Here is a 14,618-nt window from a genome sequence, read left to right as displayed (position 1 = left end):
TGGGTTGGAATACTGGAGCCACATCTGACTCATTTCTGGCTGATGCACACCCTCAGAAGCAGCAGCAATGACTCAAGTTGTTGCATCCTCAACACATGTGAGACCCATACTGAATTCTGTGGTACTGGCTTTGGCCTGGATCAGCCAGGGAAATTTCTGGTATTTGGTAGAAAATCAACAAAAGGGAGCTATCTCTCTCTCTCTCTCTCTCTCCCCCCCCCACTCTCCCTTTCTGCCTTTCAAATATGTAAATAGAATTCATAAATGAAATAGATCTATAGGAAGCATTTATTAATCCAACTATTGCAAATATAAATAGTTCTTTATTAAAATTTTTAATTTATATAAGAACAGATTTGCTGTTTTCACATATACAATTTTAAACCCATAATTATAATTATATTCTCTCCCTCCCTCCATTCCTCCTGCCTCCTTCTTCCTTTATTTTTTTCTTTTGCTCTTTCCAATAACATACTTTCTAATCCTGTATAGTCACAGGCTTAATATTCAACTGATAAAGGAATTCAACAAGTACAGCGTGAAATATATACTCCTGTTCTGCAGGAGTATAGACATGGGCTCTAACGTCGTCAATTCTCAAAATGACAATTTCATTCATTCACATTAAGTTATGTCCTTTCTATTCTCATGCTAGCAAATTGCTCTTGGTTTAGTTAAATGCAATTTTACTTTAAGTCAATGAATGAATAAATAAACTTTTATCAATTAATCATGAAATAATTAAACCATAGACTTTTTGTTTGTATTTTGTTTAAAGAAAAGTTATCTCCAGCTGGCACCGCGGCTCACTAGGCTAATTCTCTGCCTGTGGCACCGGCACCCCGGGTTCTAGTCCCGGTTGGGGCGCCGGATTCTGTCTGGTTGCTCCTCTTCCAGTCCAGCTCTCTGCTGTGGCCCAAGTGCTTGGGACCTGAGGCCACATGGGAGACCAGGAGGAAACACCTGGCTCCTAGCTTCGGATCTGTGTAAAGCGCCGGTGGCAGCACGCTGGCCATCGCGGCCATTTGGGGGTGAACCAACGGAAGAAGACCTTTCTCTCTGTCTCTCTCTCTCACTGTCTAACTCTGTTAAAAAAAAAAAAAAGAGAGAGAGAGAGAGAAAAAAAAGTTATCTCAGGGAGCATTATTTTTATCTATGCCTTTGTTTCAATATGTGTCTATGTTGCAAATGATGCATTAAACAATTCTTACTAGATAGAATTTAGCTAAGTCAAAGCCATTTTAAGAAAAATCTCCAATTAGGATAACACACACCATATTTAATAATATTTATTATGTATTATATCTCATTTGGACATGTTGCATATTACAATTACTATAGAAACCATGGAGAACAAAGAATTTCTTTCCTTTGTCTTATGCTACTGGAGGCTGCAAAACATACTGACAGCCCAAAATAATCATTTATCTTTCTTTTGCATAATAATTTGCAACTTTATAATAGTTGTCTTTGCTAAAATAATTTTCTGAGGTGTCTTTCCAGGGTTCCTGATAAAACTGGAAAGAACTGGCTACAGCCAACCTTGTAGCTAGTACCTGTGTAGGTCAACTCACACTGACCAAAGAATTACCTCCTGGTTCACTTTAATGTTGAATGGCATGCTTGTGATATTTCAGCAGCTACCATTGAATATATCGTATATGTAAAGGCAAGGATCGTCAAGATACTTGGGCAGAAGAGCTTCCTCACACCTCTCCTTGGCAGCTATTATACGCTGTTACTTTGTTTCATCCTGTTCCACCCCATTTACTCTGATTCTATAAATTTTCAAATCATTTTCTGAATGAGAAGATTGATTTGGTTTCAATGGAGCCTTCCACTTTCTCCTAAAGGCCTATAATTACATCAGCAGTGATAATCAGAACTGTTCTGTTTCTCAGAAGGTGAATTCAGCATTTTTGTAGTAGCAATAGTGTGCGTGTGAATAGGACAGCCTGCAATCTGATAACACTATTAGTCTCCAAATATAATAAAGCGAGTAAAGAAAAACCCATGGAATCAAATCTTCATTTTCAAGTTTATAATTTATAATTATCACTTAATACTGAACCACTGAGTGTATTGACTTTGGATAAAAATAATTTTATACTATCAACACATTTCTATACTTAATAATTTTATTAATCATCATTTCAAAACTGTGTATTAGCCTCAGTAGCTTTTTTTATTTTTTAATATATAATTTCTTAAATTCATTATAAGAACTACTATTATTGATTTTCAGTTGGAACATCAAACCGAATCACCTAGATAAAACTGACAATTTCCTATAAACACAAAGCGTCAAGGCAAGATCAGAACAACTCTGGAAAAAATGAATAGATTTAGATCTATTAAGGAATTGAAAAAATGAATAAAATATATCCTGACAAAGCAAAGCCCTGGACCTGACATCACCAATGCTAAATGCTACCAATATTTTAAAATCTAACAATAACCTGTATAAATCTTTTTCTAATTAGTTAGAAATCATTTTAAGAGGCCAGCTTTATCATTTAGAACCAAAGACCCTGCAGGAAGATGTCCTGAGGCCAGTATTGTGGCTTGTGCCTGTGATGTCTGTATCCTGTAGGAGCACTGGTTCATATAGCAAGTGCTCTCCACTTCTATTCAGCCCTCTGCTAATGACCTGGGAAAAGCAACAGACCATGGCTCAAGTGTTTGGGTCTCTGCCCTCACTTGGAAGACATGGATGAAGCTCCTGGCTCCTGGTCACAGCCTGGCCCAGTGTTGGCCATTGAAGCCATCTGGCGAATGAACCAGGGATGAAAAATTACTCTTCCTTTTTTTCTGCAGGTCGGACTTTCAAAATAAATGAATGCATCTTGAAGAAAAATAAAAGAAAATATCCTTTATGAAGATTTGTACAAAAATCCTCATCAGTATACCAGAACACCAAGTTTAAAAGGCGTTAGATACCATAAGCAAGTGAGATTTATTCTTAAAATTAAGAGATGACTCAATAAACAACAATATATCATTATAATGAACCATATAAACAGAATGAAGAAAAATTGATGCATTAAAAACATTTGACAAAATTAAGCACTATTTCCCTATTAAAATACCAACAATATATGAATGCACAAAAGTTACTTCAGCATAAAAAGGGCACATACTAACAACGCATGGTGAATAAAATTTTCTATGATAAAGGAACAGAAAATTTTCCTCTAAGAATAGGAGCAATGTAAAAAATTGCTACTTCTACTCAACATTACTGGAAATTATAACCAGAGCCATTAGGCAAGAAAAAAAGTGTAAAGGAAACATGAATTGGAAAAAGAATAAAATTATCTCTGTTCACAGGTGAAATGATCTTACATGGAGAAAACTCTAAAGATTACACACACACACACATACACACACATACACATCTGGAATTGATAAAGGAATTCAGCAGGATTAAAGCAGCATACAGAAATCATCTTCATCTGTATACCATGAATAATCAGAAAAGGAAATTTAAAAAATACTATTTATAATGCCATCAAAAGTGCAAGAATTTGAGATTAATTTAACCATGAAAATAAAGATTTTTAAGACAAAGATTCCATAATTTTATGGAAATGCTTAAAGACAGCAATAAATGGATATACATATATTATGTTCATGGATTATTAAGCTTAATATTATTAAAGTGTTAATACTACCCAGTGTAATCTGCAGATTTAATGAAGTCCTTAACAAAATTCAATTGATGCTATGGTAAAAGTATGTCATCACCCTAAAATTAGTATGGAATCTCAAGAAGCCCCAGGCACCCAAAATAATCTTGAAAAAAAAGGACAAAATTGTAGTGCTCACACTTCCTGATTTCAAAACTTACTACAAAGCAGTACTATTATTAATATAAGTACATATGGGAGGACAAATAGAACAGAATAGATAGCCCATGAGTAAATTCTCTCCTCTTTAGTTAAATGGTTTTACTAAGTTACTGACACTATTACATGACAAAAAATAATGTTTTCAACAGAAAGTGCTGGTAAAAATGGATATCCACAAGCAAAATAATGACTTTTTTTTACCTTATCTGACACCATATACAAGAATTTTAAAAGGACCACTAAAATAACATAAAATCTATAAACCATCTACAAGAAAATATGGGATCATAGTATATATTGAACTGTTTACTTAACATAGAGTTAATCATATGCATATAAAGTCAATTGAAAATAGATATCAGTAAAAAATAAGAGCAGAGGTAAAATAGGGAGGAAGATGTTTATAACTGTAAAGCTGTATAATTCTGCCTACATTCTTATGGACTTACTTCAAAGGGTACAGTTTAAAAACTTGTCATGGGACTCCAAACCCCATTAAAATTGACGGTAAATAATCCATCTTAATTGTTAAAATGATCATATTAAATCATGTTACAGTGAACATATAGATAGGATTAAAGTTTTAAAGAGATCATATACATAGAATCCAGTATCTGGTAATAAAAAAAGGAGGGAATGTCCAAAATGGGAAGCAGTCCATATAGCAGACTCATAGAATGACAAGCACTTTAAGTAACAGTATGACCTCAGAATCAGCTCTTCAGGCATTCAGATGCAGCTGAAAAGTCCATGCGAGCAGTTTGGGCATGGAAAGCCCAGACACTGTGACAAAAAATATACTACATGAAGGATTTCTGTGAGTGAGACCCCGGTGGGAAGAAGGAGCCATAAAAGAAAGATGTGCTTTCCTCTGAAGGGAGGAGAGAACTTCTACTTTGCTTATTGCCTTGTCTAGATACTGACAGAGTTTGTGGTCACAAAAGACTTCCCTAGCCTTGGCATCTCATGGCAAAATCCTTGGATGATCATTGACATCATAAATAGAATGTTAATTGTTAAATTAACTACAGAAGTCACTGTGCACTTTCTCGCTATGTAGGACCTCTGTCCTTAATGAGTTGTACTGTGAGAAATAACTGCAAAATTTATACTCACACTACTTACTTGTGTGAGTATGGGTACAAATTGTTGAAATCTTTACTTGGTATAGAATTGGTCTTCTGTATATGAAGATAATTAAAAACGAATCTTAATGAAGAATGGGATGGGAGAGGGAGTAGGAGGTGGCACAGGAGTTGGGGTGGGAGGCTAGGTATGAGGGGAAGAACAATTATGTTTCTAAAATTGTACCTTTGAAATTTGCATTCACCAAATAAAAACTTAAAAAAAAAAAGAAAATATGGGAGAAAAACGTTGTGACATTGTATTTAGCGATTTCTTGAATTTGATACTAAAAGTCCAATAAGTAAAAGAAAAAGTAGTTGCTGTACATATCTGGGTGGTCTTAGGTACATATATATTTATGATTGTTGTATCTCCTGCTGAACTTAACCTTTACATTTCAATTCATGAAAATATTAAAAGCAGTACAACAAAACATGATCAATAGAGTATAAAGGCAACCTAAAATATGGGAGAAATTGTTTCCAAATTATAGGAAAAAGGTAAATAACCAGAATATACAGAAAATTCTTAAGAATGGGCAACACCAGATAAGCTTTATTTTTTTCAAATTTCAGCAAAGGACTTTAATATATATTTTTCCAAAAGACATATCCAAATGCCCAATCAGCATGTGAGAAAATTCTCCACATCACTTATCATCAGGGGAATGCAATCAAAGTTATGATGAAATATCACCTTCCACCCAATTAGGGTGTTTATGGTGAAAAAGGAGAAAATAACAATGGTAATAGAGGAAGAAAGATCCGTATGAATAAACAATTGAGAACATTATGCTAAGTAATTTAGCCAAAGAGTCTATAATTCACTTAAGTGATGTGATTAGAGTTCTCAAAATCATAAAAGCAGAAACTAGAAATGTTGCCTGTTGCTGATAGAGGCATAAATGAAGGGTTTTAGTTAATGCACTTGGAGTTCCCATTTTACTAAATGAAAAGAGTTCTGGAAATGAATGGTAGTGATGGCTGCATGGTAATACAAGTGCATTTGATAACACTCAACTCTACACTTAAATATAGATATGGTAAATTTTATGTTATGTATGTTGTGTCACAATATAAACAAATAACGAAAAGCCACAAAAATGACCACCTGATTTCCCTCTGTGTGAACAAATGAAAAAAAATCTGATGAAATAAAATACCCACTGTCTATACTTATTCATTTTATTTTAAATGACACAAAATACAAATGCAAGGTTTTAGCAACAGTGATTGAAATAAATGAATGCTTTTTATACCAGAGAATTATTAGATCACTAAAAGGGATCATGACTACACTTTGGTTTAAAGGTCATTTATTACACTGGGGTGGTTTCAGTGCATTATGTCAAACTGTAATAGACAATCAGGAAGGTCACCCTTGATGAGGACTGCTGCAGAGAAGGATTATCAATGACATTTCGAATGGACTGATTCAAACAGTTCCTGTGTCTAAGCTCAGTATTATTAATTTCCACAAGCAAGCTAGGGTAAAAAGAAGAATTTGTAATATTTGACTTTTTGTACTAATAGCCCTAATCCATTCTTGTCTCTCTTTCATTGAACATCTCAGAATACTGTATATCTTAGCTTTGATGGAGGAACACAAAATTAACTCTACAAATACTGAAGTAATTCCCATATATGAAGAAATATTGAACATTTCATTGGAAAATAGGGAATAATAAATTTAATCATAGCTATAAAATATAATTATTTGCAAATAAAATTTTATTAAGATATTGATTAAGGGCTGCGGCTGTGGCAGGGGGTTAAAGCCATGGCCTGCTCCACTTCTTATCCAGCTCCCTGCTAATGCACCTGGGAAAGCAGCAGAGGATGCCCAAACCACTGGGCTCCTGTACCTTGTGGGAGACCCAGAAGAAGCTCCTGGCTCTTGGCTTTGGCTTGGCCTATCCCAGCAGTTGCAGCCATTTGGAGAGTGAGCCTATGATTGGAAATCTCTAATCTCTTTTTTTTTTTTTTTTTTTTTTGACAGGCAGAGTGGACAGTGAGAGAGAGAGACAGAGAGAAAGGTCTTCCTTTGCTGTTGGTTCACCCTCCAATGGCCGCCGTGGCCGGTGTGCTGAGGCTGGCGCACCGCGCTGATCTGATGGCAGGAGCCAGGTACTTCTCCTGGTCTCCCATGGGGTGCAGGGCCCAAGTACTTGGGCCATCCTCCACTGCACTCCTGGGCCACAGCAGAGAGCTGGCCTGGAAGAGGGGCAACCGGGACAGAATCCGGCGCCCTGACCGGGACTAGAACCTGGTGTGCCGGCGGCGCAAGGCAGAGGATTAAGCCTAGTGAGCCATGGCGCTGGCCGGAAATCTCTCTTTGTATCTGCCTCTCCTTCTCTGTAACTCTGGCCTTTCAAATAAATAAATAAATCACACACACAAACACACACACACACACTCACATATAGTTTAATGGAAGATATAACAGAATATATGTGTGGATAACACCCATAGAAACATATATCATCAAGAATTTGTATTAGAATATATGGAGGATTAGTGTGTGTGTGTGTGTGTATACTGTGTGGATATATACATGTATATATTGTTATAAGGAGAATGGATATGAAGATACCAGAGACTAGTTATATGAAGAAAGAATATTTTGTAGAGCCAACAGTTTGATGTATTGCTTTGAAATATTTCATTTGAAAACTATTTTATCTCATATTGCTAAGAATTTAAATCTTATTCATTAAAAGTTTTAAGTATATTTTAACTTACAAGTAACTTTAAACAACCTTCTATCCCATGTAAAATAACTTATTTTCCAAAAGAAAATTTATTAGGAATATTTGTACGTCTATTCAGTTTCATATGCACTTTTATACTAAAAGAAAAAAACCAACATACCCTATGCTGAATAATAAAATTAGATAGATTTACTATTCAATAGTAAACTTCTTAGTTTATTGTTTTCATTGATTAACATATTAGTTTATGTAATTTATAATTGAAATGTTAAAAAGCACACTGTTTTTATGTGTTTTTGAATATTGCTTTGCAATGAAGATGTAACATGAAATAAAGTCAAAATGCCTTCTTTTTATTTCACCTTAATTACAGGTGATCCTTGTCATTATAGGAATTAATGTTGGCAGTGTAGAACAATCACAAGAAACTTGGCATGAAAATAACATGCAGTATTACATATTGTGTATGGTAATAAACATCTCAGAATAATACTTCAAGAATCATATTACATAGAAAACACTACACATGATTTTAAATGATTGTGTTGCTTCTGGAGATTGGCTGTTCTTGTGGCTAGGTTTTGGCCTGAGCTTCTATTTTAGACTCTTTCATTTTACAAGAGAAGAATTTTAAGTATGAGCGCAAACATATGTGCAATGTAGCATCTTTGGAAAAAACTGTGAACATAGTCTGTGTTCAGACTAGGGCTCGTAAGGGAATGATATCCAGTTCTTCGACCATTTCTTCCCCCATTTCCTTCTCTTGGACAAATGGTTTGCAGCATGTGTTGTAAGTAAAATTGCTCCCAAGTTTTTATTATTCAGTGTTATCAGACTCAGTAACTCAAATGACTCAGAACAGAGGAGTCTTACTTCGGGGAAAACAGTGAAGGTTTTATTACCCAACACACATAGTAGCCTATTATGCCTAGGCAAGAGGAGATTCTTCTGGGGAGACCCCCTTGCAGTGGGGAGGTTGGGATCCTCCACAAAATATCAGGTATGGGCAGGGCAACGTTGTAGTATAAAGTACTAGCCTAAGGTGTGCTTCCCTGTTGCAGGCTGCTACATTGCTTTTTTCAGAAACTTGTTTTTTCTTAGGCTCCTTACACATACACAGGCTAATTTCTATCTCCCTACCTAACAATATCAAGACATCCTTGGACAGCACTGCTCAGTTTTCCGAGGATGTGCCTGCTCACATACCATGTGACATTGCTTCCTCCAGACATAAATGTGGTGTTACAGAGATTGAGCCATTGGCTTCTGGGGCAGCCATTAGCTTTATCATGGAAAAGTGGATGAGACGAAATTACAAATGAAACGGGATAGCTAGTCCTATATCACAGGATGGAATTCACAAGTCACGCGCTGGCCCCTGGCACTGCCTACCTTTCCATCAAATGGCTGCCTTCCTGCTATGTCTCTGTTACTTGGGACCTGGAGGGGAGGTATCATGTGAATAGCCATCCCACTTTCAATCTTGTAAAGCAGGCCAGCAATTTGAATGGGTCTCTTCAGATCAGGACATGAGGAGAGATTCAAGATGCTCTCTTTCTGCTTCCCAGTGTTAAGGTAAACTGAGGTGGGACCATCCACTACTTCTTTCAAAACAGGCAGGAGAGAATGAGTGGAGGATCATGCCAGTGGGCCCAGTGTATTTGCCTCAAAAAAGACTGAGCCCTGAGCCAAGTTTCCTTACAGTATTTCCAGGCTCATCAGCATCATGCCTTAACCATTGCAGCATTAGTGGGTTTAGATTAGATCCTACGTGACTTAGGACCACAAATGGGGACTATGTTTATATGAATTAAGACCATGCTCCCAACCGTCAGCTGGTCAATCTTGTTTATTGAAGGAGATACCAATAGTAGATTTATGATGGGAGTTACAGAAAGCAGGGGCTAAGACAGTTATCCTCCCTAGACAGTATACTTATGGGCAGCTGCTTTACCAGAAAAATTGCAGTCAACCACTTTTCAAAGCTGACTCAGGGTTTCTGTTTTCCTCCCTTTGGCTTTGTTATGACTTTATTTTCTGTTTACCAAGACATGAAACCAGACTCCTCTCAGCAATTTTCCTGAAACACTTCTGGCTAGTGCATACCCTGGGAGGAAGCAGAGGATGGATCAAGTACTTAGGTCTCTGCCACCCACATGGGAGACCTGAACTGAGTTCTAGGATCCTTGTTTCAGCCTGGCCAAACCTTGGCTGTTGCAAACATTTGGGGGAGTGAAACAGCAGTGGGGAAATCTGTTTTTATCTTTGTCTCCACCTCTGTCTCTGGCTAGCAGTAAGTATGCTAGCCATGTTTAAAGAAGAGAATAGCACACATGATAGGCCAGGTGAACATCTCAGGAAAAAATGGGAGATGAGCCAGAAGTCAGACTGGAGTTGTAATACATATGCATATGGGCCATCTCTTTCTCCTTCCCCCTCACCATTTCTGGGTGGAGGGCTTATTGGGTATGGAATTCCTAAAATTTCTTATATATTTGGATAATGTACCTAACTGCCTTCTTGATGCAGGATGGAAAAATTCTGCTATGCCTGTTAGTCTGAGAATTGTTGAGGCTGTCTTAAAGTTGAAGGCATAGGAATTTGTTATATGTCCTGTATTCTTTCTGGGGATTGTATTCTCTCCCAAGGGGTGAAGACAAGCTCTAAATAATTAAATTCCTGGTTAACTAGCTGTGCTTTTTCCCTGGGTAGCTGGTAATCATGTTCTGTTAGGACTTTAAAGGTGTTAGTTAATTTTCCAAGGCCAGAGTCTCCAGTGGCAAAAGACTAGCAAACCATCTACATTTTAAATCTTCAAATGGGGGCTGGAACTATGGCCTAGTGGTTAAAACCACCACCTGCAAAGCCAGCATCCCACATGGGCACAGGTTTTAATATTGGCTGCTCCACTTCTGATTCAGGTCTCTGTTATGGCAAGGGAGGGCAGTAAAGGATGGCCCAAGTCCTTGGGCCCCTACACCCATGTGGGAGATCAGAAGAAACTGCTGGCCTCTGGCTTCACATCAGCAAAGCACCAGCTATTGTGACCATTTGGGAAGTGAACGAGTGGATGGAAGACCTCTCTCTCTCTCTCTCTCTCTCTGCCTCTGTCTCTCTGTAAATATGCGTTTCAAATAAATAAAGAAAGAAATATTTAAAATAAAATAAATGAATACATAAATAAATAATAAAATAGGGCTGACGCTATGGCATAGTAGGCTAAGCCTCTGCCTGCTATGCCAGCATCCCATAAATGTGTCAGTCCATGTCCTGGTTAATTATTTTCTGATCTAGCCCTGTAGTTATGGCCTGGAAGAAGTGGAAGATCTGTGTGGGAGACCTGGAAGAAGCTGCTGATTCCTACCTTCAGACAGACAGACTCAGCTCTGAACATTGTTGCCATTTGGGGAATGAACCAGCAGATGGAAGACCTTTCTCTCTCTCTTCCCTCTTTGTGTCTATAACTCTACATATCAAATAAATAAATAAAATATATCTTTTTAAGAAATCATCAAATAAATGTAGGCTGTCAATAAATTCTTGTGGCTATACTGGCCAGGCTAGTTGTTACCCTCTTTGGTAATCCATTTATAGACAAATAAGAACTGATAGGATGGTATATGGTCATAATGATAATCAGGTAGGCCTTACACATTATTGGGTTGAAAAATAATGCCAATTTATGTTGTGCTTATATAAAGGTCTGATGTTATGTGTGTGTTGGTGGGAAGGTGTTGTCACTGTTAGGATGCAGATTCAGAGTTTGGTCCATTCCCCCATTTCCCACAGCTTTTTCTCAAGATTTCTTTATTTGAAAGGCAGATTTACAGAGAGGCTGAGGCAGAAAGAGCAAGAACAACAGTGAAAGTGAAAGAGAGAGAGAGAGAGAGAGAGAGAGAGAGAGAGAGGTCTTCCATCTGCTGGCTCACTGCCCAGATGGCAGCAATGGTCAGAAGCCCAAGGAAACTCTAGTATTCATGAGCCACACTGTGATATCAGAATCTAAGGGAACTTTCTAGATAAAGCTGAATATTCAATTTTGAATTATGTGGTCAACTCTTGTATAAACTTACGGGTTACATGATGCTAATAGTTAATTCTTGTAACTCAGGCCCATAATCCAACAGCTTCATGGTGAAAACACTAAGAAAGTAGTTAAGTAAAGTTCTTCATGAGTTTGGGGTTGGGAGTAGATATAGGGATGACTGTTCCTGTCTTTGGGTAGGGTGGCAGAGACATCCCCCACAACTTTTCCTCTATTCAGTTTCAGGTAGGGAATCAACTTTCATAAAAGTTGCCAGAATTTGATTCCCAGACATTAACGAGACAATGGGGTCAACCACTCCTTTTAGAACCAGGTTCCATAGCTGAACCCTTTCCCCTGCCACACTAGGGAGAGATTCATGGAATGTGGGTTAGAGATGATTGAACTTTGATTATGTGATAAGGACCAATGAAGTCTGAAATCCTAGGAAGCTTCACTTCCTGGTGAACACCAGTTAAATCTGAAAGCTCAAGAAGTCAGGCTATATGGTAAGCACTGGTTAAGTCCGAAAGCCCAGAAAGTCAGGGTACATGGTCAACAGTGGTTATATCTGAAAATCCAGGAATGGTGGTTGTGTGGTGAGCACCAGCTAAGTCCAAAAGCCCTGTAAGGCAGGCTACATGGAGAGCACTGGTTAAGTCCAAAGACCAGGAGAAGGCGGTGGGGAAACTGTAATAACTTACTTTTTTTGCCTCATTTCTCCTTAATTCTCTTCCAGATGGGAAACCATTTTATACAACTTTCAACCAAGATTTAGGGTTTGATCCCCAGACCTTATTAAATTGATTGATTGACTGTAATAACGCCTGGTACAATATAGAGGACCTAATAGCATATCCAGAAAATGAGGGCTTAAAATATGATATGATTTTACAGCCAACTTTATTTTGCCATGGGAATAGTAATTGGACAGAACTTTCATTTTCAAACCCAATTAAGAGGGAGATAGGAAGTTTTACTGATGAACTCAAAATTTATAGAGGTTTGTAAGGTGGTCACCACATTTGATCTTTCCTGGCTGTACATAGTTTTCCTCATATGCATTGTCTTAACTCACAGGGAAAACAGTGTCAGAACATGCCTGTAATTACATTTCTAGCTCAGATAACACCAGATGTTAGAAGAAAATCTCAAAAATTATGGATGGGAGAGAGCAGACACATGGCTGACATTCTAAAGAAGATGCGTGAGACAGAAGGAGCAACATAGGGATAGTTAGTAGGTCCAGCTGATAGTTACTTTATGCAATGATATGTTGTCAAAGGACTCAGGAAGGCCAGTCAACCCCTATAAAACACCTGTTATTGATGTGGAAATCCAGGACATTATGCAGGGCAGATGCTGGTTTTCAAAGAGCCTTGTTAGTTCTTCCAATATCTGGGTTACTGAGAACAGAACTGCTTCTGGTTGTGATGAGTTAGATGGGCTAATAGGCAGTTAGGTCAGGTCCCTGTTTGAATGAGAAAAGGAGAAATCCCTTAAGTGTGGATAAGATGCTTCTGCCCAGGAGCTGTCTTTAGCAAGACAAATTACCAATCTCACCCCTCTGAATTTCTTGTTTTGTCATAAAAGTGTTAATCTGCCGGGAAGTAGTGATTCCACCCTTCTGAGATTCTACTTTTATCATGAGAACAGAAAGACAAATTTATCTATCCCACCCTGCTGATGGCTTTTTTGTTTTATTTTGAGTAGGTTAGACAGGTTACAATTCTGGCCCTCTGATGAGTTTTGTCACTATACTCTGGTGGATTATTAGCTGTTATTCTGTTCCTCCCCAGAAGTGTGCTTAACAGACCCCACTTTGACAAGTTACTTGGGTCTTCCACTCTTGGAGCCACCCTTTTTATGTTGCAACAAGAAGTTTATGACTTAAACAAATCTTACTTTGTTCACTATCCTTTTCACATGTAAATTCTTCTTCTATTTGAGGGAAGAACCAAAGATGCTTTCCTTGTCACTATTGCTCTGTACAGCATCAAATGACTCCCAGATGCAAAACCAGATACACTGTTGGTCCTAAGCTGAAAAAGCCCTTTGTTCCACTTGCATTTGAAAGCCAACCATAGCTATTAAGGGTCATTGAATTCAAGGGAGTGCCTTCCCCTAAGGAGGTTCCTATCTCCCTTAAAATGTCTCCCCCAGTAACCCATGTGAAGAGATACTTAGACTTGGGCCTCACACATCCTGGGAAGGCCTCATAAGTAATTTTGATTTAAAATCAAAGTGAGAACAAACATTTGACAACAACATAAAGATCACTCTGAAGAATCCAGAATTCGTTTTTATAAAAGCTACCACTTTTCTCTTAGGAATAATTCTTCTAATGATTTTTACATTCAAGGGAAGATTGTGAGTTGAATACAAAAATAAATGCCTTTCAAGTTAGTGTTCCGGTATCTGTATTTACCAAAAAACACGTTACAGTGAATGGTGACCACATTTGCAAGGAATTGGATGATAAATGAGAAAGAAAGTTAGTCTGTAAATGACTTCTTGAACTATACCAGAGCAACATTTTTGATGGGGAAATAAGGCACATCTTGACGAAGAGAAGCAGAAGCAGGATGTTGCAACAGACATGCTGACATATACGACAACTTGGTAGTTCAGCAATAGTTTGTCAAATTGTCATATATCTCACTATTGCAATCTGGAAATAAAGGGGTCTGAAAGTCCAAGAAGGTCATGGTTCTGTGCACAGGGTATGTGACTGCATGATGCTTGCTATTTTTACAGTTTCAAGAAGAGAAGCCCATGTGAATAAAACAACTAAATAGCTTCCTCATTACTTTCTCAAACTGCATACTGCACTCAGAATCCATGTATAGATGGGGCATTTTCAAAATTGCGATATTAGCTCACATTACAAAGATCCACTGGACATCAA

Source organism: Oryctolagus cuniculus, chromosome 4 (genome assembly GCF_051225735.1).
Source record: "Oryctolagus cuniculus isolate XC-2025 breed Fujian yellow rabbit chromosome 4, ASM5122573v1, whole genome shotgun sequence".
In the NCBI taxonomy this organism is placed as follows: Eukaryota; Metazoa; Chordata; class Mammalia; order Lagomorpha; family Leporidae; genus Oryctolagus; species Oryctolagus cuniculus.
Note: the sequence above shows the minus strand (reverse complement) of the source record.